General features: G+C 40.6%; 14 non-coding genes across 14 annotated transcripts; 2 read left to right on the top strand and 12 right to left on the bottom strand.

Annotated features, from left to right (window-relative positions):
- Window positions 1-87: 87 nt before the first annotated feature.
- Window positions 88-160, bottom strand: TRNAK-UUU (transfer RNA lysine (anticodon UUU)). The gene has a single exon. It is a non-coding gene; the product is annotated as a tRNA-Lys (tRNA).
- Window positions 161-4,210: 4,050 nt separating this feature from the next.
- On the bottom strand, window positions 4,211-4,283 carry TRNAK-UUU (transfer RNA lysine (anticodon UUU)). The gene has a single exon. It is a non-coding gene; the product is annotated as a tRNA-Lys (tRNA).
- A 1,094-nt stretch (window positions 4,284-5,377) lies between these two features.
- On the bottom strand, window positions 5,378-5,450 carry TRNAK-UUU (transfer RNA lysine (anticodon UUU)). Its single transcript has one exon. It is a non-coding gene; the product is annotated as a tRNA-Lys (tRNA).
- An 807-nt stretch (window positions 5,451-6,257) lies between these two features.
- On the bottom strand, window positions 6,258-6,330 carry TRNAK-UUU (transfer RNA lysine (anticodon UUU)). The gene has a single exon. It is a non-coding gene; the product is annotated as a tRNA-Lys (tRNA).
- Window positions 6,331-7,136: 806 nt separating this feature from the next.
- On the bottom strand, window positions 7,137-7,209 carry TRNAK-UUU (transfer RNA lysine (anticodon UUU)). Its single transcript has one exon. It is a non-coding gene; the product is annotated as a tRNA-Lys (tRNA).
- An 813-nt stretch (window positions 7,210-8,022) lies between these two features.
- TRNAK-CUU (transfer RNA lysine (anticodon CUU)) lies at window positions 8,023-8,095 on the bottom strand. The gene has a single exon. It is a non-coding gene; the product is annotated as a tRNA-Lys (tRNA).
- A 1,367-nt stretch (window positions 8,096-9,462) lies between these two features.
- Window positions 9,463-9,535, top strand: TRNAK-UUU (transfer RNA lysine (anticodon UUU)). The gene has a single exon. It is a non-coding gene; the product is annotated as a tRNA-Lys (tRNA).
- Window positions 9,536-10,475: 940 nt separating this feature from the next.
- Window positions 10,476-10,548, bottom strand: TRNAK-UUU (transfer RNA lysine (anticodon UUU)). The gene has a single exon. It is a non-coding gene; the product is annotated as a tRNA-Lys (tRNA).
- Window positions 10,549-11,356: 808 nt separating this feature from the next.
- Window positions 11,357-11,429, bottom strand: TRNAK-UUU (transfer RNA lysine (anticodon UUU)). Its single transcript has one exon. It is a non-coding gene; the product is annotated as a tRNA-Lys (tRNA).
- A 389-nt stretch (window positions 11,430-11,818) lies between these two features.
- Window positions 11,819-11,891, top strand: TRNAK-UUU (transfer RNA lysine (anticodon UUU)). Its single transcript has one exon. It is a non-coding gene; the product is annotated as a tRNA-Lys (tRNA).
- Window positions 11,892-13,711: 1,820 nt separating this feature from the next.
- Window positions 13,712-13,784, bottom strand: TRNAK-UUU (transfer RNA lysine (anticodon UUU)). The gene has a single exon. It is a non-coding gene; the product is annotated as a tRNA-Lys (tRNA).
- Window positions 13,785-14,575: 791 nt separating this feature from the next.
- On the bottom strand, window positions 14,576-14,648 carry TRNAK-UUU (transfer RNA lysine (anticodon UUU)). The gene has a single exon. It is a non-coding gene; the product is annotated as a tRNA-Lys (tRNA).
- Window positions 14,649-15,455: 807 nt separating this feature from the next.
- TRNAK-UUU (transfer RNA lysine (anticodon UUU)) lies at window positions 15,456-15,528 on the bottom strand. The gene has a single exon. It is a non-coding gene; the product is annotated as a tRNA-Lys (tRNA).
- Window positions 15,529-16,319: 791 nt separating this feature from the next.
- Window positions 16,320-16,392, bottom strand: TRNAK-UUU (transfer RNA lysine (anticodon UUU)). Its single transcript has one exon. It is a non-coding gene; the product is annotated as a tRNA-Lys (tRNA).
- Between the last annotated feature and the right edge of the window lie 6,698 nt (window positions 16,393-23,090).

The raw sequence follows: 23,090 nt of genomic DNA on the forward strand, positions 1-23,090 counted from the left end.
TCAGCTATTAAAATGATCAACTTGTATATGCTGCACATGGTTTTGAAAACTCTACATTTTAACAAAGTATAAATCAAACATAAACAACGCCCGAACAGGGACTTGAACCCTGGACCCTCAGATTAAAAGTCTGATGCTCTACCGACTGAGCTATCCGGGCTCTTACTTTGTGCATCTGGGAAAAAAAAAACCAGTTTATAAAAGAAGAAGAACCGTCCTTTCATCATTTCTAATATCTTTTTTTCTCAAACATTTATAAAGAAAGACATTGCAACAGTGTCCATTTTACAGTGACGTGATAAAGCAGATTGAAATTTAGGCATGACTAAAAACTACATGTTTAGCTTGAGTTGTGGACATCCAACGTTCTCTTCTATTCTACAACATATCGCCTATTCTGCGTTCCGTGAATAAAATGGGAAAACAAACACAAAAAAAGAGGCGTGATCTATGATCAGGAAAAATACTCCCCTGCCGACAGTGTTGGTGTTTAATATTCATCAATGTTAGTTTTACTCAATACACCAATGTAGCAATATTGTATGATGTGACAGTTTTTATAAATTACATTCTAAAATGAAAGGATAGCAAAAGCAATTTGCTTGAAACATTGGCTTTACCTATGTTTACTTAGAAACATAAGGTAAGAAACATATCTGTTCGACTCAAGGTGTAATGTTTAAAATTCATCAATGCTAACTTAACGCCATAAACAATTGCTGAATCTTGGAATGATGTGCCTGTTTCACAAATTCCATTTGAAAAGAAATGTACAGTAAACATATTTAGCTGGAAACTTTGCCTGTACCAAGTGGTATTAAGAAACAGTGATTTGACAGGAACAAGTCCATGTTTACTAGAAGGACTAGTGATTAAAATGATCAGCTATTAAAATGATCAACTTGTATATGCTGCACATGGTTTTGAAAACTCTACATTTTAACAAAGTATAAATCAAACAAAAACAACGCCCAAACAGGGACATGAACCCTGGACCCTCAGATTAAAAGTCTGATGCTCTACCGACTGAGCTATCCGGGCTCTTACTTCGTGCCTTTGGGGAAAAAAAAACAGTTTATAAAAGAAGCAGAACCTTCCTTTCATCATTTCTAATATCTTTTGAAGTGAAACTTCCTTAGTGGCACCTCATTCGTGATGGGGCAAAAATGGATTGTGGAGACAGAAATGAAACGGATGTGACGTCAGTGCTGGCAGTTGAGGCCGGGCTGTGTTCAACACTGACATCACACCCGCTCCACAAATCAGATGCGGCGGCGGCGGCGATAGCCGCCGGCGCCGCTCCTAACGGCTGCTGCTCCCCCCACATGGCTGATCACATATGCGGCGGCGGCGGCGGCGATAGCCGCCGGCGCCGCTCCTAACGGCCGCCATTCCCCCCGCACATCCGCTGCCAAGCCGCGCATGCTCAGTAATCATGGGGACTGGGGGAAAGCCACGCATGCGCAGAAGCGGTTGGCAGCGGCGCTGTTCCCCGCCCGCTGCCACGGCTGTTGACATGTGTTGCCGTTCCCCGTCTGCTGCCCGGGACAGCAGAGACCGCCCGACCGGGACAGCCCCCCCCCACCCTTTCCTAACCTGAATGGGATCTCCCTCCAAGCCCACACATGGGCCCGCCTAACTTCCACTACCGCTGCCATGCCGCGCATGCGCAGAAGCGGCTGGCAGCGAGCCATTCAGCCCTCCAGTGACGTGGGCGTTTGCGGCCCCCCCAGGAAGCGGTGGTACAAAAACCGGGCGCAACCCGCGCGGACCCCCCCCCGGACCCCCCACACACTGACGGACCCCCCCGGACCCCCCACACACTGACGGACCCCCCCACACACTGACTGACCCCCCCAGACCCCCACACACACTGACTGACCCCCCCAGACCCCCACACACACTGACTGTCCCCCCCAGACCCCCACACATACTGACTGACCCCCCCCAGACCCCCACACACACTGACTGACCCCCCAGAGACCCACACACACTGACTGACCCCCCCAGACACACTGACTGACCCCCCCAGACCCCCACACACACTGACTGACCCCCCCAGACCCCCAAACACACTGACTGACCACCCCAGACCCCCACACACACTGACTGACCCCCCAGAGACCCACACACACTGACTGAACCCCCCAGACCCCCACACACACTGACTGACCCCCCCAGACCCCCGCACACACTGACTGACCCCCCCAGACCCCCACACACACTGACTGACCACCCCAGACCCCCACACACACTGACTGACCACCCCAGACCCCCACACACACTGACTGAACCCCCCAGACCCCCACACACACTGACTGAACCCCCCAGACCCCCACACACACTGACAGACCCCCACACACACTGCCTGACCCCCCCAGACCCCCACACACACACTGCCTGACCCCCCCCAGACCCCCACACACACTGCCTGACCCCCCCAGACCCCCACACACACACTGCCTGACCCCCCCCAGACCCCCACACACACTGACTGACCCCCCCAGACCCCCGCACACACTGACTGACCCCCCCAGACCCCCACACACACTGACTGACCACCCCAGACCCCCACACACACTGACTGACCACCCCAGACCCCCACACACACTGACTGAACCCCCCAGACCCCCACACACACTGACTGAACCCCCCAGACCCCCACACACACTGACTGAACCCCCCAGACCCCCACACACACTGACAGACCCCCACACACACTGCCTGACAACCCCAGACCCCCACACACACACTGCCTGACCCCCCCAGACCCCCACACACACTGCCTGACCCCCCCAGACCCCCACACACACTGACCCCCCCAGAGCCCCACACACACTGACTGACCCCCCCAGACCCCCACACACTGACCCCCCAGACCCCCACACACACTCACAGTCACACACACACTCAGTCACACACACTCAGTCACACTCACACGCACACTCAGTCACACGTACACTCAGTCACACTCAGTCACATGCACACTCAGTCACACTCAGTCACACGCACACTCAGTCACACTCACAGTCAGACGCACACTCAGTCACACTCACAGTCAGACGCACACGCACAGTCAAACGCACACGCTCAGTCACACGCACACTCTCAGTCAAATGCACACGCTCAGTCACACGCACACTCTCAGTCACACGCACACTCAGTCACACGCACACTCTCAGTCACATGCACACTCTCAGTCACACGCACACTCTCAGTCACACGCACACTCTCAATCACACGCACACTCTCAGTCACACGCACACTGTCACACGCGGAATTCACACTTAGTGCAAATAGCTAATACAGGGGATGTGTGCCGAGCACGCGCATTCTAAGTCAAATTTATTTGCGTTTTGTCATTGAGATTGTATTTTGATTTTTAATTAAAACATCACCAACACCAACACAAATACAATTTCTGTGACAAAAGTCAAAGAAGTTTCACTTACTATGCGCGTGCACAGCACACACAGCTTTTTTTTTCTCAAACATTTATAAAGAAAGACATTGCAACCGTGTCCATTTTACAGTGACGTCATAAAGCAGATTCAAATTTAGGCATGACTGGAAACTACATGTTTAGCTTGAGTTGTGGACATCCAACGTTCTCTTCTATTCTACAACATATCGCCTATTCTGCGTTCCGTGAATAAAATGGGAAAACAAACACAAAAAAAGAGGCGTGATCTATGATCAGGAAAAATGCTCCCCTGCCGACAGTGTTGGTGTTTAATATTCATCAATGTTAGTTTTACTCAATACACCAATGTAGCAATATTGTATGATGTGACAGTTTTTATAAATTACATTCTAAAATGAAAGGATAGCAAAAGCAATTTGCTTGAAACGTTGGCTTTACCTATGTTTACTTAGAAACATAAGGTAAGAAACATATCTGTTCGACTCAAGGTGTAATGTTTAAAATTCATCAATGCTAACTTAACGCCATAAAAAATTGCTGAATCTTGGAATGATGTGCCTGTTTCACAAATTCCATTTGAAAAGAAATGTACAGTAAACATACTTAGCTGGAAACTTTGCCTGTACCAAGTGGTATTAAGAAACAGTGATTTGACAGGAACAAGTCCATGTTTACTAGAAGGACTAGTGATTAAAATGATCAGCGATTAAAATGATCAACTTGTATATGCTGCACATGGTTTTGAAAACTCTACATTTTAACAAAGTATAAATCAAACAAAAACATCGCCCGAACAGGGACTTGAACCCTGGACCCTCAGATTAAAAGTCTGATGCTCTACCGACTGAGCTATCCGGGCTCTTATTTTGTGCCTCTGGGAATAAAAAACAGTTTATACAAGAAGCAGAACCTTCCTTTCATCATTTTCTTCAGTGATTTGACAGGAACAAGTCCATGTTTACTAGAAGGACTAGTGATTGAAATGATCAGCTATTAAAATGATCAACTTGTATATGCTGCACATGGTTTTGAAAACTCTACATTTTAACAAACTATAAATCAAACATAAACAACGCCCGAACAGGGACTTGAACCCTGGACCCTCAGATTAAAAGTCTGATGCTCTACGACTGAGCTATCCAGGCTCTTACTTTGTGCCTCTGGGGGAAAAAAAACCAGTTTATAAAAGAAGCAGTACCTTCCTTTCATCATTTCTAATATCTTTTTTTCTCAAACATTTATAAAGAAAGACATTGCAACAGTGTCCATTTTACAGTGACGTGATAAAGCAGATTCAAATTTAGGCATGACTAAAAACTACATGTTTAGCTTGAGTTGTGGACATCCAACGTTCTCTTCTATTCTACAACATATCGCCTATTCTGCGTTCCGTGAATAAAATGGGAAAACAAACACAAAAAAAGAGGCGTGATCTATGATCAGGAAAAATACTCCCCTGCCGACAGTGTTGGTGTTTAATATTCATCAATGTTAGTTTTACTCAATACACCAATGTAGCAATATTGTATGATGTGACAGTTTTTATAAATTACATTCTAAAATGAAAGGATAGCAAAAGCAATTTGCTTAAAACATTGGCTTTACCTATGTTTACTTAGAAACATAAGGTAAGAAACATATCTGTTCGACTCAAGGTGTAATGTTTAAAATTCATCAATGCTAACTTAACGCCATAAACAATTGCTGAATCTTGGAATGATGTGCCTGTTTCACAAATTCCATTTGAAAAGAAATGTACAGTAAACATACTTAGCTGGAAACTTTGCCTGTACCAAGTGGTATTAAGAAACAGTGATTTGACAGGAACAAGTCCATGTTTACTAGAAGGACTAGTGATTAAAATGATCAGCGATTAAAATGATCAACTTGTATATGCTGCACATAGTTTTAAAAACTCTACATTTTAACAAAGTATAAATCAAACAAAAACAACGCCCGAACAGGGACTTGAACCCTGGACCCTCAGATTAAAAGTCTGATGCTCTACCGACTGAGCTATCCGGGCTCTTACTTTGTGCATCTGGGGGAAAAAAAACAGTTTATAAAAGAAGCAGAACCTTCCTTTCATCATTTCTAATATCTTTTTTTCTCAAACATATATAAAGAAAGACATTGCATCCGTGTCCATTTTACAGTGACGTGATAAAGCAGATTCAAATTTAGGCATGACTAAAAACTACATGTTTAGCTTGAGTTGTGGACATCCAACGTTCTCTTCTATTCTACAACATATCGCCTATTCTGCGTTCCGTGAATAAAATGGGAAAACAAACACAAAAAAAGAGGCGTGATCTATGATCAGGAAAAATACTCCCCTGCCGACAGTGTTGGTGTTTAATATTCATCAATGTTAGTTTTACTCAATACACCAATGTAGCAATATTGTATGATGTGACAGTTTTTATAAATTACATTCTAAAATGAAAGGATAGCAAAAGCAATTTGCTTGAAACATTGGCTTTACCTATGTTTACTTAGAAACATAAGGTAAGAAACATATCTGTTCGACTCAAGGTGTAATGTTTAAAATTCATCAATGCTAACTTAACGCCATAAACAATTGCTGAATCTTGGAATGATGTGCCTGTTTCACAAATTCCATTTGAAAAGAAATGTACAGTAAACATACTTAGCTGGAAACTTTGCCTGTACCAAGTGGTATTAAGAAACAGTGATTTGACAGGAACAAGTCCATGTTTACTAGAAGGACTAGTGATTAAAATGATCAGCGATTAAAATGATCAACTTGTATATGCTGCACATGGTTTTGAAAACTCTACATTTTATCAAAGTATAAAACAAACAAAAACATCGCCCGAACAGGGACTTGAACCCTGGACCCTCAGATTAAAAGTCTGATGCTCTACCGACTGAGCTATCCGGGCTCTTACTTTGTGCCTCTGGGGAAAAAAAAACAGTTTATGAAAGAAGCAGAACCTTCCTTTCATCATTTCTAATATCTTTTTTTCTCAAACATTTATAAAGAAAGACATTGCGACAGTGTCCATTTTACAGTGACGTGATAAAGCAGATTCAAATTTAGGCATGACTAAAAACTACATGTTTAGCTTGAGTTGTGGACATCCAACGTTCTCTTCTATTCTACAACATATCGCCTATTCTGCGTTCTGTGAATAAAACGGGAAAACAAACACAAAAAAAGAGGCGTGATCTATGATCAGGAAAAATGCTCCCCTGCCGACAGTGTTGGTGTTTAATATTCATCAATGTTAGTTTTACTCAATACACCAATGTAGCAATATTGTATGATGTGACAGTTTTTATAAATTACATTCTAAAATGAAAGGATAGCAAAAGCAATTTGCTTGAAACATTGGCTTTACCTATGTTTACTTAGAAACATAAGGTACAAACATATCTGTTCGACTCAAGGTGTAATGTTTAAAATTCATCAATGCTAACTTAACGCCATAAACAATTGCTGAATCTTGGAATGATGTGCCTGTTTCACAAATTCCATTTGAAAAGAAATGTACAGTAAACATACTTAGCTGGAAACTTTGCCTGTACCATGTGGTATTAAGAAACAGTGATTTTACAGGAACAAGTCCATGTTTACTAGAAGGACTAGTGATTGAAATGGTCAGCTATTAAAATGATCAACTTGTATATGCTGCACATGGTTTTGAAAACTCTACATTTTAACAAAGTATAAATCAAACATAAACAACGCCCGAACAGGGACTTGAACCCTGGACCCTCAGATTAAAAGTCTGATGCTCTACCGACTGAGCTATCCGGGCTCTTACTTTGTGAATCTGGGGGGGAAAAAAACAGTTTATAAAAGAAGCAGAACCTTCCTTTCATCATTTCTATTATCTTTTTTTCTCAAACTTTTATAAAGAAAGACATTGCAACAGTGTCCATTTTACAGTGACGTGATAAAGCAGATTGAAATTTAGGCATGACTAAAAACTACATGTTTAGCTTGAGTTGTGGACATCCAACGTTCTCTTCTATTCTACAACATATCGCCTATTCTGCGTTCCGTGAATAAAATGGGAAAACAAACACAAAAAAAGAGGCGTGATCTATGATCAGGAAAAATACTCCCCTGCCGACAGTGTTGGTGTTTAATATTCATCAATGTTAGTTTTACTCAATACACCAATGTAGCAATATTGTATGATGTGACAGTTTTTATAAATTACATTCTAAAATGAAAGGATAGCAAAAGCAATTTGCTTGAAACATTGGCTTTACCTACAGTATGTTTACTTAGAAACATAAGGTAAGAAACATATCTGTTCGACTCAAGGTGTAATGTTTAAAATTCATCAATGCTAACTTAACGCCATAAACAATTGCTGAATCTTGGAATGATGTGCCTGTTTCACAAATTCCATTTGAAAAGAAATGTACAGTAAACATACTTAGCTGGAAACTTTGCCTGTACCAAGTGGTATTAAGAAACAGTGATTTGACAGGAACAAGTCCATGTTTACTAGAAGGACTAGTGATTAAAATGATCAGCGATTAAAATGATCAACTTGTATATGCAGCACATGGTTTTGAAAACTCTACATTTTAACAAAGTATAAATCAAACAAAAACAACGCCCGAACAGGGACTTGAACCCTGGACCCTCAGATTAAGAGTCTGATGCACTACCGACTGAGCTATCCGGGCTCTTATTTTGTGACTCCGGGGGGAAAAAAAACAGTTTATACAAGAAGCAGAACCTTCCTTTCATCATTTTCATCAGTGATTTGACAGGAACAAGTCCATGTTTAATAGAAGGACTAGTGATTGAAATGATCAGCTATTAAAATGATCAACTTGTATATGCTGCACATGGTTTTGAAAACTCTACATTTTAACAAAGTATAAATCAAACAAAAACATCACCCGAACAGGGACTGAACCCTGGACCCTCAGATTAAAAGTCTGATGCTCTACCGACTGAGCTATCCGAGCTCTTATTTTGTGACTCTGGGGGAAAAAAAACCAGTTTATAAAAGAAGCAGAACCTTCCTTTCATCATTTCTAATATCTTTTTTTCTCAAACATTTATAAAGAAAGACATTGCAACAGTGTCCATTTTACAGTGACGTGATAAAGCAGATATAAACTGTTTTTTTTCCCCCAGAGGCACAAAGCAAGAGCCCGGATAGCTCAGTCGGTAGAGCATCAGACTTTTAATCTGAGGGCCCAGGGTTCAAGTCCCTGTTCGGGTGTTGTTTTTGTTTGATTTATACTTTGTTAAAATGTAGAGTTTTTAAAACTATGTGCAGCATATACAAGTTGATCATTTTAATCACTGATCATTTTAATCACTAGTCCTTCTAGTAAACATGGACTTGTTCCTGTCAAATCACTGTTTCTTAATACCACTTGGTACAGGCAAAGTTTCCAGCTAAGTATGTTTACTGTACATTTCTTTTCAAATGGAATTTGTGAAACAGGCACATCATTCCAAGATTCAGCAATTTTTTATGGCGTTAAGTTAGCATTGATGAATTTTAAACATTACACCTTGAGTCGAACAGATATGTTTCTTACCTTATGTTTCTAAGTAAACATACTGTAGGTAAAGCCAATGTTTCAAGCAAATTGCTTTTGCTATCCTTTCATTTTAGAATGTAATTTATAAAAACTGTCACATCATACAATATTGCTACATTGGTGTATTGAGTAAAACTAACATTGATGAATATTAAACACCAACACTGTCGGCAGGGGAGCATTTTTCCTGATCATAGATCACGCCTCTTTTTTTGTGTTTGTTTTCCCATTTTATTCACGGAACGCAGAATAGGCGATATGTTGTAGAATAGAAGAGATCGTTGGATATCCACAACTCAAGCTAAACATGTAGTTTTTAGTCATGCCTAAATTTCAATCTGCTTTATCACGTCACTGTAAAATGGACACTGTTGCAATGTCTTTCTTTATAAATGTTTGAGAAAAAAAGATATTAGAAATGATGAAAGGCAGGTTCTGCTTCTTTTATAAACTGTTTTTTTTTTCCCGCAGAGTCACAAAATACTGTAAGAGCCCGGATAGCTCAGTCGGTAGAGCATCAGACTTTTAATCTGAGGGTTCAGGGTTCAAGTCCCTGTTCGGGCGATGTTTTTGTTTGATTTATACTTTGTTAAAATGTAGAGTTTTCAAAACCATGTGCAGCATATACAAGTTGATCATTTTAATCGCTGATCATTTTAATCACTTGTCCTTCTTGTAAACATGGACTTGTTCCTGTCAAATCACTGTTTCTTAATACCACTTGGTACAGGCAAAGTTTCCAGCTAAGTATGTTTACTGTACATTTCTTTTCAAATGGAATTTGTGAAACAGGCACATCATTCCAAGATTCAGCAATTGTTTATGGCGTTAAGTTAGCATTGATGAATTTTAAACATTACACCTTGAGTCGAACAGATATGTTTCTTACCTTATGTTTCTAAGTAAACATACTGTAGGTAAAGCCAATGTTTCAAGCAAATTGCTTTTGCTATCCTTTCATTTTAGAATGTAATTTATAAAAACTGTCACATCATACAATATTGCTACATTGGTGTATTGAGTAAAACTAACATTGATGAATATTAAACACCAACACTGTCGGCAGGGGAGCATTTTTCCTGATCATAGATCACGCCTCTTTTTTTGTGTTTGTTTTACCATTTTATTCACGGAACGCAGAATAGGCGATATGTTGTAGAATAGAAGAGAACGTTGGATGTCCACAACTAAAGCTAAACATGTAGTTTTTAGTCATGCCTAAATTTCAATGCTAACTTAACGCCATAAACAATTGCTGAATCTTGGAATGATGTGCCTGTTTCACAAATTCCATTTGAAAAGAAATGTACAGTAAACATACTTAGCTGGAAACTTTGCCTGTACCAAGTGGTATTAAGAAACAGTGATTTGACAGGAACAAGTCCATGTTTACTAGAAGGACTAGTGATTAAAATGATCAGCGATTAAAATGATCAACTTGTATATGCTGCACATAGTTTTAAAAACTCTACATTTTAACAAAGTATAAATCAAACAAAAACAACGCCCGAACAGGGACTTGAACCCTGGACCCTCAGATTAAAAGTCTGATGCTCTACCGACTGAGCTATCCGGGCTCTTACTTTTTGCCTCTGGGGGGAAAAAAAAACAGTTTATAAAAGAAGCAGAACCTTCCTTTCATCATTTCTAATATCTTTTTTTCTCAAACATTTATAAAGAAAGACATTGCAACAGTGTCCATTTTACAGTGACGTTATAAAGCAGATTCATATTTAGGCATGACTAAAAACTACATGTTTAGCTTGAGTTGTGGACATCCAACGTTCTCTTCTATTCTACAACATATCGCCTATTCTGCGTTCCGTGAATAAAATGGGAAAACAAACACAAAAAAAGAGGCGTGATCTATGATCAGGAAAAATGCTCCCCTGCCGACAGTGTTGGTGTTTAATATTCATCAATGTTAGTTTTACTCAATACACCAATGTAGCAATTTGGTATGATGTGACAGTTTTTATAAATTACATTCTAAAATGAAAGGATAGCAAAAGCAATTTGCTTGAAACATTGGCTTTACCTATGTTTACTTAGAAACATAAGGTACAAACATATCTGTTCGACTCAAGGTGTAATGTTTAAAATTCATCAATGCTAACTTAACGCCACAAACAATTGCTGAATCTTGGAATGATGTGCCTGTTTCACAAATTCCATTTGAAAAGAAATGTACAGTAAACATACTTAGCTGGAAACTTTGCCTGTACCAAGTGGTATTAAGAAACAGTGATTTGACAGGAACAAGTCCATGTTTACTAGAAGGACTAGTGATTAAAATGATCAGCGATTAAAATGATCAACTTGTATATGCTGCACATAGTTTTAAAAACTCTACATTTTAACAAAGTATAAATCAAACAAAAACAACGCCCAAACAGGGACTTGAACCCTGGACCCTCAGATTAAAAGTCTGATGCTCTACCGACTGAGCTATCCGGGCTCTTACTTTGTGCGTCTGGGGGAAAAAAAAACAGTTTATAAAAGAAGCAGAACCTTCCTTTCATCATTTCTAATATCTTTTTTTCTCAAACATTTATAAAGAAAGACATTGCAACAGTGTCCATTTTACAGTGACGTGATAAAGCAGATTGAAATTTAGGCATGACTAAAAACTACATGTTTAGCTTGAGTTGTGGACATCCAACGTTCTCTTCTATTCTACAACATATCACGTCACAAGTTGATCATTTTAATCGCTGATCATTTTAATCACTAGTCCTTCTAGTAAACATGGACTTGTTCCTGTCAAATCACTGATGAAAATGATGAAAGGAAGGTTCTGCTTCTTGTATAAACTGTTTTTTTTTCCTCCGGAGTCACAAAATAAGAGCCCGGATAGCTCAGTCGGTAGAGCATCAGACTTTTAATCTGAGGGTCCAGGGTTCAAGTCCCTGTTCGGGCGATGTTTTTGTTTGATTTATACTTTGTTAAAATGTAGAGTTTTCAAAACCATGTGCAGCATATACAAGTTGATCATTTTAATCGCTGATCATATTAATCACTTGTCCTACTTGTAAACATGGACTTGTTCCTGTCAAATCACTGTTTCTTAATACCACTTGGTACAGGCAAAGTTTCCAGCTAAGTATGTTTACTGTACATTTCTTTTCAAATGGAATTTGTGAAACAGGCACATCATTCCAAGATTCAGCAATTTTTTATGGCGTTAAGATAGCATTGATGAATTTTAAACATTACACCTTGAGTCGAACAGATATGTTTCTTACCTTATGTTTCTAAGTAAACATACTGTAGGTAAAGCCAATGTTTCAAGCAAATTGCTTTTGCTATCCTTTCATTTTAGAATGTAATTTATAAAAACTGTCACATCATACAATATTGCTACATTGGTGTATTGAGTAAAACTAACATTGATGAATATTAAACACCAACACTGTCGGCAGGGGAGCATTTTTCCTGATCATAGATCACGCCTCTTTTTTTGTGTTTGTTTTCCCATTTTATTCACGGAACGCAGAATAGGCGATATGTTGTAGAATAGAAGAGAACGTTGGATGTCCACAACTCAAGCTAAACATGTAGTTTTTAGTCATGCCTAAATTTCAATCTGCTTTATCACGTCACTGTAAAATGGACACTGTTGCAATGTCTTTCTTTATAAATGTTTGAGAAAAAAAGATATTAGAAATGATGAAAGGAAGGTTCTGCTTCTTTTATAAACTGTTTTTTTTTCCCCAGAGACACAAAGTAAGAGCCCGGATAGCTCAGTCGGTAGAGCATCAGACTTTTAATCTGAGGGTCCAGGGTTCAAGTCCCTGTTGGGGCGATGTTTTTGTTTGATTTATACTTTGTTAAAATGTAGAGTTTTCAAAACCATGTGCAGCATATACAAGTTGATCATTTTAATCGCTGATCATTTTAATCACTAGTCCTTCTAGTAAACATGGACTTGTTGCTGTCAAATCACTGTTTCTTAATACCACTTGGTACAGGCAAAGTTTCCAGCTAAGTATATTTACTGTACATTTCTTTTCAAATGGAATTTGTGAAACAGGCACATCATTCCAAGATTCAGCAATTGTTTATGGCGTTAAGTTAGCATTGATGAATTTTAAACATTACACCTTGAGTCGAACAGATATGTTTCTTACCTTATGTTTCTAAGTAAACATAGGTAAAGCCAATGTTTCAAGCAAATTGCTTTTGCTATCCTATCATTTTAGAATGTAATTTATAAAAACTGTCACATCATACAATATTGCTACATTGGTGTATTGAGTAAAACTAACATTGATGAATATTAAACACCAACACTGTCGGCAGGGGAGCATTATTCCTGATCATAGATCACGCCTCTTTTTTTGTGTTTGTTTTCCCATTTTATTCACGGAACGCAGAATAGGCGATATGTTGTAGAATAGAAGAGTACGTTGGATGTCCACAACTCAAACTAAACATGTTGTAACTAGTCATGCCTAAATTTCAATGCTAACTTAACGCCATAAACAATTGCTGAATCTTGGAATGATGTGCCTGTTTCACAAATTCCATTTGAAAAGAAATGTACAGTAAACATACTTAGCTGGAAACTTTGCCTGTACCAAGTGGTATTAAGAAACAGTGATTTGACAGGAACAAGTCCATGTTTACTAGAAGGACTAGTGATTAAAATGATCAGCGATTAAAATGATCAACTTGTATATGCTGCACATGGTTTTAAAAACTCTACATTTTAACAAAGTATAAATCAAACAAAAACAACGCCCGAACAGGGACTTGAACCCTGGACCCTCAGATTAAAAGTCTGATGCTCTACCGACTGAGCTATCCGGGCTCTTACTTTGTGTCTCTGGGGGAAAAAAAACAGTTTATAAAAGAAGCAGAACCTTCCTTTCATCATTTCTAATATCTTTTTTTCTCAAACATTTATAAAGAAAGACATTGCAACCGTGTCCATTTTACTGTGACGTGATAAAGCAGATTGAAATTTAGGCATGACTAAAAACTACATGTTTAGCTTGAGTTGTGGACATCCAACGTTCTCTTCTATTCTACAACATATCGCCTATTCTGGGCTCCGTGTATAAAATGGGAAAACAAACACAAAAAAAGAGGCATGATCTATGATCAGGAAAAATGCTCCCCTGAAGACAGTGTTGGTGTTTAATATTCATCAATGTTAGTTTTACTCAATACACCAATGTAGCAATTTGGTATGATGTGACAGTTTTTATAAATTACATTCTAAAATGAAAGGATAGCAAAAGCAATTTGCTTGAAACATTGGCTTTACCTATGTTTACTTAGAAACATAAGGTAAGAAACATATCTGTTCGACTCAAGGTGTAATGTTTAAAATTCATCAATGCTAACTTAACGCCATAAACAATTGCTGAATCTTGGATTGATGTGCCTGTTTCACAAATTCCATTTGAAAAGAAATGTACAGTAAACATACTTAGCTGGAAACTTTGCCTGTACCAAGTGGTATTAAGAAACAGTGATTTGACAGGAACAAGTCCATGTTTACTAGAAGGACTAGTGATTAAAATGATCAACTTGAATATGCTGCACATTGTTTTAAAAACAATACATTTTAACAAAGTATAAAACAAACAAAGACAACGCCCGAACAGGGACTTGAACCCTGGACCCTCAGATTAAAAGTCTGATGCTCTACCGACTGAGCTATCCGGGCTCTTACTTTGCGCGCCTGGGGGGGAAAAAAACAGTTTATAAAAGAAGCAGAACATTCCTTTCATCATTTCTAATATCTTTTTTTCTCAAACATTTATAAAGAAAGACATTGCAACAGTGTCCATTTTATAGTGACGTCATAAAGCAGATTGAAATTTAGGCATGACTAGAAACTACATGTTTAGCTTGAGTTGTGGACATCCAACATTCTCTTCTATTCTGCAACAAATCGCCTATTCTGTGTTCCGTGAATACAATGGGAAAACAAACACAAAAAAAGAGGCGTGATCTATGATAAGGAAAAATGCTCCCCTTCCGACAGTGTTGGTGTTTAATATTCATCAATGTTAGTTTTACTCATTACACAAATGTACTAGCAATTTGGTATGATGTGACAGTTTTTATAAATTGCATTCTAAAATGAAAGGATAGCAAAAGCAATTTGCTTGAAACGTTGGCTTTACCTACAATATGTTTACTTAGAAAGATAAGGTAAGAAACATATCTGTTCGACTCAAGGTGTAATGTTTAAAATTCATCAATGCTAACTTAACGCCATAAACAATTGCTGAATCTTGGAATGATGTGCCTGTTTCACAAATTCCATTTGAAAAGAAATGTACAGTAAACATACTTAGCTGGAAACTTTGCCTGTACCAAGTGGTATTAAGAAACAGTGATTTGACAGGAACAAGTCCATGTTTACTAGAAGGACTAGTGATTAAAATGATCAGCGATTAAAATGATCAACTTGCACATAGTTTTAAAAACTCTACATTTTAACAAACTATAAATCAAACAAAAACAACGCCCGAACAGGGACTTGAACCCTGGACCCTCAGATTAAAAGTCTGATGCTCTACCGACTGAGCTATCCGGGCTCTTACTTTGTGCCTCTGGGAAAAAAAAAACAGTTTATAAAAGAAGCAGAACCTTCCTTTCATCATTTCTAATATCTTTTTTTCTCAAACATTTATAAAGAAAGACATTGCAACAGTGTCCATTTTACAGTGACGTCATAAAGCAGATTGAAATTTACGCATGACTAGTTACTACATGTTTAGCTTGAGTTGTGGACATCCAACGTTCTCTTCTATTCTACAACATATCGCCTATTCTGCGTTCCGTGAATAAAATGGGAAAACAAACACAAAAAAAGAGGCGTGATCTATGATCAGGAAAAATGCTCCCCTGCCGACAGTGTTGGTGTTTAATATTCATCAATGTTAGTTTTACTCAATACACCAATGTAGCAATATTGTATGATGTGACAGTTTTTATAAATTACATTCTAAAATGAAAGGATAGCAAAAGCAATTTGCTTGAAACGTTGGCTTTACCTATGTTTACTTAGAAACATAAGGTAAGAAACATATCTGTTCGACTCAAGGTGTAATGTTTAAAATTCATCAATGCTAACTTAACGCCATTAAAAATTGCTGAATCTTGGAATGATGTGCCTGTTTCACAAATTCCATTTGAAAAGAAATGTACAGTAAACATACTTAGCTGGAAACTTTGCCTGTACCAAGTGGTATTAAGAAACAGTGATTTGACAGGAACAAGTCCATGTTTACTAGAAGGACTAGTGATTAAAATGATCAACTTGAATATGCTGCACATTGTTTTAAAAACAATACATTTTAACAAAGTATAAAACAAACAAAGACAACGCCCGAACAGGGACTTGAACCCTGGACCCTCAGATTAAAAGTCTGATGCTCTACCGACTGAGCTATCCGGGCTCTTACTTTGCGCGCCTGGGGGGGAAAAAAACAGTTTATAAAAGAAGCAGAACATTCCTTTCATCATTTCTAATATCTTTTTTTCTCCAACATTTATAAAGAAAGACATTGCAACAGTGTCCATTTTATAGTGACGTCATAAAGCAGATTGAAATTTAGGCATGACTAGAAACTACATGTTTAGCTTGAGTTGTGGACATCCAACATTCTCTTCTATTCTGCAACATATCGCCTATTCTGCGTTCCGTGAATACAATGGGAAAACAAACACAAAAAAAGAGGCGTGATCTATGATAAGGAAAAATGCTCCCCTTCCGACAGTGTTGGTGTTTAATATTCATCAATGTTAGTTTTACTCATTACACCAATGTACTAGCAATTTGGTATGATGTGACAGTTTTTATAAATTGCATTCTAAAATGAAAGGATAGCAAAAGCAATTTGCTTGAAACGTTGGCTTTACCTATGTTTACTTAGAAACATAAGGTAAGAAACATATCTGTTCGACTCAAGGTGTAATGTTTAAAATTCATCAATGCTAACATAACGCCATAAAAAATTGCTGAATCTTGGAATGATGTGCCTGTTTCACAAATTCCATTTGAAAAGAAATGTACAGTAAACATACTTAGCTGGAAACTTTGCCTGTACCAAGTTGTATTAAGAAACAGTGATTTGACAGGAACAAGTCCATGTTTACTAGAAGGACTAGTGATTAAAATGATCAGCGATTAAAATGATCAACTTGTATATGCTGCACATGGTTTTAAAAACTCTACATTTTAACAAAGTATAAATCAAACAAAAACAACGCCTGAACAGGCTCTTGAACCCTGGACCCTCAGATTAAAAGTCTGATGCTCTACCGACTGAGCTATCCGGGCTCTTACTTTGAGCCTCTGGGGGGGAAAAAACAACAGTTTATAAAAGAAGCGGAACCTTCCTTTCATCATTTCTAATATCTTTTTTTCTCAAACATTTATAAAGAAAGACATTGCAACAGTGTCCATTTTACAGTGACGTCATAAAGCAGATTGAAATTTAGGCATGACTAAAAACGGGAAAACAGAGTAAAATGGGAAAACAAACACAAAAAAAAGAGGCGTCTATGATCAGGAAAAATGCTCCCCTTCCGACAGTGTTGGTGTTTAATATTCATCAATGTTAGTTTTACTCAATACACCAATGTAGCAATTTGGTATGATGTGACAGTTTTATTAAGAAACAGTGATTTGACAGGAACAAGTCCATGTTTACTAGGAGGACTAGTGATTAAAATGATAGAAACACTGAAGGAGCAGTTAGAAGATGAGAAGAGAACTACGAGAGAACTTTGTTAGAGATTCTAATAGAGTATAACATTTGTATCAGTAGAGGCTGGTGAACGTGGTAAAAAAAACAGCAGAGAGGTCAAGTAAAATTAGAAATGAATAGCACCCTTCAAAAATCAAAGTGTGGAGATATGTTGCTGCTTTTGGGGAGGACAGTTGGAATGAGAGGTTTGGAAGCCAGAATGCAATGAGCCAAAGACAATGTGTATTCAGAAAAATGCATAAACATAACATGACACATGGGAAACACTGTGGCGTTGGTGGTATAGTGGTGAGCACAGCTGCCTTCCAAGCAGTTTACCGGGGTTCGATTCCCAGCCAACGCAGTGTCTTAATTTTAAAATTAAATAATGTGCTATTTACATTTTTAATATTTTTTTACACATTATTGTTATTGCAGATTTTTTTTTTATATTCTCATGTATATATATTAATGGTCAATTTATACAAATCATTCAATGTTTTCCATGATCAATTCTGGTTCTTAATTGTATTAGGAGGAGCTGTCATGGTAGCTTATGACAGGCTGTAATTTACACCAAATATATATATAAATATATATATACCTGGGTTTTAACTGGGACGAGACTTAGATATGATAAAATGTAATTTATTCCTTGATAAAGGTGAACACACAAAAAATGTACAAATAACAGCAAAATATAGACACTTACTTAAAGATGGCAATGATGGCAGAGTACCTTCTGGACTGGCAGATCATACAGCAATACCTGCATCATCCCAAGACCTTGCATAAAGACACAGGCCTCATGACACGCAGACATGAAGATCATGAAGACAATGGGTAAAAGGGTGGCTCTGACTTATATATCATTTTAACCCTTCTTTCCCAGTTACGGCGCCGAGCCGTCTAGCAAAAGTCCCTTTGAAGCTTTTGAAGATGAGTTTGGACTTCCAGGGTTCAGTGTGAAATGTCACACTTAAACTGGTTAGTTCCTTTGGTCAGTTGGGCCAAGCATAAACAATTAGCAATTTAGTCTTTGATGACCAGGCTATGTAAATTCTAGCTTTCCTGCTTATTACCATAGCAGGGGGTTTGCAGTTTCTCAGAACTCAACCAAAATTTCATATTTACTGCAAATCACTTCATAACTTCAGTTCAGTGATACGTACAAGCAGGTGAGACATATTAATACATTACGTCACACCTGACGCTCCCAGAGAGATCAAACATTACAGTGTAATATGAAAATGAATAGAGATATTAATATCTGGCACTTAGTAGCTGTTAGATATAAAGTGTTTAGACTCAACAGATGGGCTAAATCCCACGAATACACATATGTAACTCTTAGCATGTTCAGCCAAGGACCTCTCACAATATTCTTATATTTAATAAGGTCACTCATTCCGATTCCCTTCTTGGGGTAGCTCCACCCCTACCCCCATCAATAAACTCTTTGAAGCAGGCTTTTGGCTTCCATTGTAAGCGTGAAGAACAAACACTCCGTTTCTTGGTTCCTGCTTCCACATAACCAATTAGGGCAGTTACTTTTTGATCAGGGCTATGTAAATTCTAGCAAGATGTCCTGCTTGCATTACAAAGGGGGGCAGGCATTCTGCTTGTACATTTCAAAAACCCCAACAGGAAGGCACTGTATCAAAAATATATATTCCCCTTATGACAAAGTTATATTTTTAATATTTGTGTACTTGGGGGGTTTCCCTGAGGCTGCACCCCAAGATTCAGGGTGCTGGCGCACTCCGTTCCCAAATTACCAGTTTTCAAGGAACCGTTTATTCAGCACTGCATATAATATTAACCCCTTAAGTCCCAGTGGGTGTGTTATGCAGACCCTGATTAAACCAGAAACAATAAAACATGGGGGAACAGGGGAATAAACATTTTCATGTTATAACAAGGGTTAAATCACATTTCTGGGCCTCAGCCCAGTTAACCCCTTGTCTCCCTGGTGAGGTTAGAGGGTGGCCAAATGGGGGGGTAACCCCGTTAATCCCGGGCCAAACCCTCACGATCGTCACACCTCCCCCGCTCAAGGGGTGCCTGGTATCCCCGCCGCCTCCCCCTCGCCCTGGGATACCACTGGCGCCCTTGACACACTCGATACGTCCTGAGGGGTTGGCCTGGCAAAATTGTCCTCCGGCAATGACCAGTACACAGTGGATTGTAAAGTCCAGATCCTGCATGTCAGGAATCGGCGTTCTCCTCGCTTCCCACACAGAGCACTCCCTCCCCGCAGGGAGCCCCTGGACACACAAAACAATCCTGCCTTACCGGACTCCACGGCTCCTCGCCCCTGCCGCCGTCGCGGGATCACTCCCCTCGGCGATTCCTCTGCTCAGCGCCGGGCGCGCCCACGCCCTCCTGCACGCACACCTGCACGCACACCTGCACGCACACCTGCACCATCCACTGGCTCGGTTCACACGCGTACACGAGTTACGGAGCACGCTCAGTCTGCACACTCTTATTCCCGTCCCCCGGACCTCAGGCTCCGCCCCCGCACACTGCATGGGCATACTCAGGTTACTAATAAGACTCACCTGGCCTGTTATGCCTGCACCAATCTGCAGTGTCTCCCTGTAGCTCTTCCTGTCCCGCCTCTGTTCCTAATTGGACCTTCCTGCTTTATCTAGCTCCTCTCTGCTCTCAGTCTTTGCTCGACATAGTCTCTGTATGGAAGTACTTCTGGATTCTCTCAGTGTTTTCACAGGTTCTGACGCAGCTCGTACGACTACCCCCTCTGGCTCTCGATCTCGGCACTCCTTGGACAACGCTCACTCTGGTAACCCCTTGAACACGGCTTGGACTACGACCTATCTCCACTCTCCACTCCCTGACTTCGGCAAGGCATCATTCACTCTATCTCTACAACCGGTACCGGCAAGTATTGTCTACCTTACTACACCTGGCCTGGCAACGCTTCATACTACACCCCGGACAAGCTCCCTTTGCTGCGGGTGCATGTATTACCACTTCCCCCTTCAGCTCAGGGGACGGGTCTGGTCTGCGGGCAGCACCGGCGTAACATTATGTCGAGCCTACAAGACGCAGACCAGACCGAACTTCAACAGTTTCTCTCCAATCTGGTTCAGCAAAACCAGGCCATAGCGGATCAAATTGTGGCACTTACACGCCAGGTCGCAGTACTCTCAGACAGGGTACCGACCACGACCCCGCCAGATGTAAGCCCCCACTCCGCAAGCGCAGTTAGCAGCTCAGATGTAAGGATTCCTCCCCCCAAAGCCTTATGCAGGTGAACCGCAAGATTGTAGGGGTTTCCTAAACCAGTGTGAGGTGCAGTTTTAAATGGCCCCCCATCTCTACAATACTGATCGCAAGAAGGTAGCCTACATTTATAACCTCCTCACTGGCAGCGCCCTGGCTTGGGCTTCCCCGGTTTGGGAGCGACGTTCTGACCTTACCCAAGATTACCCGGCATTTAAAGCCGAGTTTCAACAAGTATTCGATTCTCCCGCTCGTCGGGAGATAGCATCTGTTTCTCTCCTCCAGATCACTCAGGGACAGCAAATGGTGACGCAGTATGCTGTGGAATTCCGGACTCTAGCAGCCGAGACTAACTGGGGACAAGAGGCTCTCGTCTCCGTGTTCTGGCAAGGCCTGGCAGATCCCATCAAGGATGAACTCTCTCGCCAATCCAGGCCGGATCAATTGGAGGTCCTCATTGATTTGGCTGTCCGAGTAGATCAACGTATCCAGGTACACCGCTCAGAGCGTCAGCGCACTCGCGTCCATAACTTTCAAGTTCCGTTCTCCAGTAATCACAGCAACACTCCTTCTCCCCCAAGTGCTACCATACCTCTTCATCCTGCACTGGAGTTGCCAGAGCCAATGCAATTGGAGGTACAACGCATCCGCACACCAATACGGCAGTTCCGCCACGCCGGGGGATTGTGTTTCTACTGCGGATCCATGGAACATCTGGTTCGGGAGTGTCCATTGCGTCCGGGAAACAGGAACACCCAGTGAGTACAGAGGGGCTCTCTCTGGGTGTAATGTCTCCACGTCCCCTTTCTAAAGGTGAACTCCCTAAGAAACTTACATTTCCAGTCTCCCTTTCAGGCGATGAGTTCAAGACTTCTACCGCCGCTTTCATTGACTCAGGAGCTGGAGGAAACTTCGTGGATCTTGAATTCGCCAGGTTAAACTGCATACCACTCGTGAGAAAGAAGGTTCCCATCGCACTCGTCGGTATCAATGGACATCCTCTTACCCCGGCCCACATCTCCTTAGAGATGGCTCCCTTTCTTCTGTCCTCACATCTGCACAAGGAGATCTTAGTTCTCGATGCCATTCACGCTCCTGGGATACCCATCACCCTTGGTCTTCCTTTGCTACAGCTTAACAATCCTCTCATTGACTGGACTTCCTCTGCTCCCATTTCCTGGAGGCCGAGGTCAGGCGAGACTCATCAACTGCTGGCCAATACCTCTGTTCCCGAAGTTATTCTACCTTCCGTTTACCATCAATTCCGGGACGTTTTCAATAAGGTACAGTCAGACCTCTTGCCGCCACACAGGACTTACGATTGTCCGATCGATCTAGTTCCAGGTTACTCCCTACCCAAGTCCAAGACCTACCCCTTGTCATTACCAGAATCTCACGCTATGGATGAATATATCCAGGAGAATCTCAAGAAAGGCTTTATTCGTCACTCCAATTCCCCAGCAGGGGCTGGGTTTTACTTCGTCAAGAAAAAGGACGAGTCGTTGAGGCCTTGCATCGACTACAGGGGTTTAAACCACATCACTATTAAAAATAGTTACCCCCTTCCCCTTATTACCGAACTGTTCGATAAATTACAGGGGGCCAAGATTTTTTCCAAGTTGGATCTGCGTGGTGCCTATAACCTGGTGCGCATCAGGAAGGGGGATGAATGGAAGACGGCCTTCAACACGCGTAGTGGACACTACGAATATCTGGTAATGCCTTTCAGCTTATGTAATGCTCCCGCTGTCTTCCAGGATTTCATCAACGACGTCTTTCGTAAGGTACTCAATATTTTTGTTATTGTATACTTGGATGATATCCTGATTTTTTCCAAAGATCTCCAGGACCATATACGCCACACCTCCTACATCCTTTCCCGTCTCCGTGAACACCATTTGTACGCCAAACTGGAGAAGTGCACCTTTCATCAGACCTCTACCCCGTTCCTGGGGTATATCATTTCCGATGAGGGGTTTATGATGGACTCTGGTAAACTTCAAGCAGTCACTGAATGGCCAAGACCCAACTCTCTCAAGGCCATACAACGTTTTTTAGGGTTCGCTAATTACTATCGTTAGTTTATACGGAGTTTTTCAACCATTGTGGCACCCCTCACTGCGCTCACCAAAAAAGGAGCTGATTCTTCTGCTTGG

Source organism: Ascaphus truei, chromosome 10 (assembly GCF_040206685.1).
Source record: "Ascaphus truei isolate aAscTru1 chromosome 10, aAscTru1.hap1, whole genome shotgun sequence".
NCBI lineage: Eukaryota > Metazoa > Chordata > Amphibia > Anura > Ascaphidae > Ascaphus > Ascaphus truei.